This window comes from Frankliniella occidentalis, unplaced genomic scaffold (genome assembly GCF_000697945.3).
Source record: "Frankliniella occidentalis isolate FOCC.00 unplaced genomic scaffold, Focc_3.1 Scaffold5, whole genome shotgun sequence".
Taxonomy (NCBI): Eukaryota; Metazoa; Arthropoda; class Insecta; order Thysanoptera; family Thripidae; genus Frankliniella; species Frankliniella occidentalis.
This window is the reverse complement of record NW_026267135.1, coordinates 185,677-188,570: the sequence shown is the minus strand read 5'-3', so window position 1 is coordinate 188,570 and position 2,894 is coordinate 185,677.

Below are 2,894 nucleotides of genomic sequence, written 5' to 3'. Positions count from 1 at the left end.
TCACCCTGCTAGCAGCGTGATTTTAATGCAAGCGTCTAGTAGCAGCGTGATTTTCATGGAAGCGTCTGCTAGCAGCGTGATTTTCACTCCGGAAGCGTGAATATCACGCTAGATCTAAAGTTGATTCGGCTAAGAAGAATGACATAGCCCCCCACGGCGGCCTGTTGTTGGCTGTTGCACAAAGTCCACTCTTACTAAAAAAACTCTATTCACGCTCGCGGCGTGAAAATCACGCTCGTATCTTGTGGACTTTGTCTCCACCTTTAATTATAGTTTGCATTATCGTTTTGGTCGTTGGTTCTATTGTCATTAGTGAGTTGTTTGATTTAGCTTCAAGTTTGGGATTCTTGAGCATTACGGCCTCGCGTACAAACCTCTTATGCTTCGTAACGACTTACACTTAGGTTTAGGACAGCTTAAGTCCTTTTCATCGGGATTGCCGAGGGCCTTGGAAGCCTAAGGGTAATATTCTGACTCAGATGCTTAGTCAGATGCATCGGATTTCTCCTCTCTTTTCTTTTCTGGAATGCCCGACTTCGGTTGTTTTACTCTGCTCTTGGGGATCAAAATTCGGGTGCAGAAAAATGTTGTGGGTGGTGTTTGACACGCCTGTAGGGCTCTTTGCAGCTTTGTAGAGCCCTTGTGAGCCGCCTGCTCTCTCACTAGGAGTTGGAGCACCTGCGCACGCTGTAAGTTTTTCTGCATGTTTAGTAGTGTTGTCGACCCACACATTTATTTTACTTTTGTTGCCCTTTGGGTTGGGGCGGCACAGTAAGGTCCCGGAGGGTCCCCTTAGGTCATAGGCGAGTAGCTTAGGTCCCTGAGGTGCCACAGGGGGACCTGAGGTCCCAGAATTGGACCTGCGGTCCCGGACGGTTGCCTCAGGTCCCTCGCGGTTGGGGCGGCACAGCCAGGTACCGGAGGGTCCTTTGAGGTCCCATGCGTGTACCCCAGGTATCTGAGGGCCCACAAGGGGTCCTGAGGTCACAAAGTAGGGCCCGGGGGGCCTGGACGTTGACCTCAGTTCCCCGGGGGTTGGAGCGGCACAGCCAGGTACCGCAGGATCCTTTGAGGTCCCAGGCGAGTACCTCAGGTCTCTGAGGGCACAGGGTGGTACCTCAGGTCCAGGAGGGGTACCTCAGGTCCCAGACGGTTACCTCAGGTTCCCGGGAGTTGGGGCGGTTTAGTAAGGTCCCGGAGAGTCCTTGGAGGTTTAAGGCGAGTACTTTAGGTCCAGGAGGGTCGCCTGACGTCCCAGACGGCAAGCTCAGGTCCCCGGGGGTTTGGGCACCACAGCAAGGTCCCGAAGGGTCCCCGGAGGTCCTAGGCAAGTGCTTTAGGTCCAGGAGGGGTACCTGACGTCCCAGACGGTAACCTCAGGTCCCCGGGGGTTGGGGCGGCACAGTAAGGTCCTGGACGGTCGCCTAAGGTACCTGGCGAGTACATCAGGTCCCTGAATGCCCAGGCTGGTATCTCAGGTCCTAGAGGTAGACCTAAGGTCCCAGAGATGGACCTAAGGGCTAGACGGTTACCTCAAGTCCCAGAGGGGGACCTGAGGGCTAGACGGTTACCTCAGGTCCCCAAAGGTTTGGGCGACACAGTATGGTCCCGGAGAGTCCCCTAAGGTCCAGGCGAGTACCCTTAGGCCCCTGAGAGGGTGGCCCAAAAAATTTTCAAAGCTTTCGTAGAGGGCACCGCAGGTCAGAATCGAGTTGAGGGTGAAAAATGAACGAACACGTATTTTTTCCTTTCGCTGAGAAACAATTTTAAGTACCTCCGCAAGGCCCTTGAAGTTTGAAGCAGGGCTTAAGTGCATTTCGCGCAATATAAACATATGAAGTTTTGCACCGATTTTAATGGCAGTGGTATCTCCGTGATCGTCTTTTTGTGCTGAAAAAGAATATGTGTCTACGCGAGCTGTAGGTGCTGTGGTTCAGATTTTATCTGTCCGTGACTGTCTGCCGGTAACGAAAAAATTGCAATTTTCAGCCTTTTCAGTCTGTATCTGGGCCCTGAGCAAGCTCAAGCCGACCCTATCCGCATAAATTAGTTGCTCTAGTACTAGTCTATATTTCCGGACCCCAGAGCATGCCTTTGGGTGCGTTGCCTACCCTCCAGGGGCACGGATTTATCGCGAATTTCACCAAAGTCGGACTTGGGGCGAACATAGCGACCTGTGACGATACATACCGATCTAAATCGGTATAAAAAGACTTCTCTGTGAAAAAAGATGTCACGATGACCCCCCCCCCTTTACCTGTCCAAACCTGTCCATAAACCTGTCAAAACCTGTTTAAACCTGTCTATGCACTTTAAAAAAATTATCTCTTAGCTCCGTGCCATAATGTGGTCGCAGAGAAGTCTTTTTACACCGATTAAGGTCGGTAAGTATCGTCACAGGTCGCTATATTCGCCCCAAGTCCGACTTTGGTGAAATTCGCGATAAATCCGTGCCCCTGGAGGGTAGGCAACGCACCCAAAGGCATGGTCTGGGGTCCGGAAATATAGACTAGTACTGGAGCAACTAATTTAAGCGGATAGGGTCGGCTTGAGCTTGTTTAGGGCCCAAATATAGACTGAAAAGGCTGAAAATTGCAATTTTTTTGTTACCGGCAGACAGTCACGGACGGATAAAATCTGAACCACAGCACCTACAGCTCGCGTAGACACATATTCTTTTTCAGCACAAAAAGACGATCACGAAGATACCACTGCCATTAAAATCGGTGCAAAACTTCATATGTTTATATTGCACGAAATGCACTTCAGCCCTGCTTCAAACTTCAAGGGCCTTGCGGTGGTACTTAAAATTGTTTCTCAGCGAAAGGAAAAAATACGTGTTCGTTCATTTTTCACCCTCAACTCGATTCTGACCTGCGGTGCCCTCTACGAAA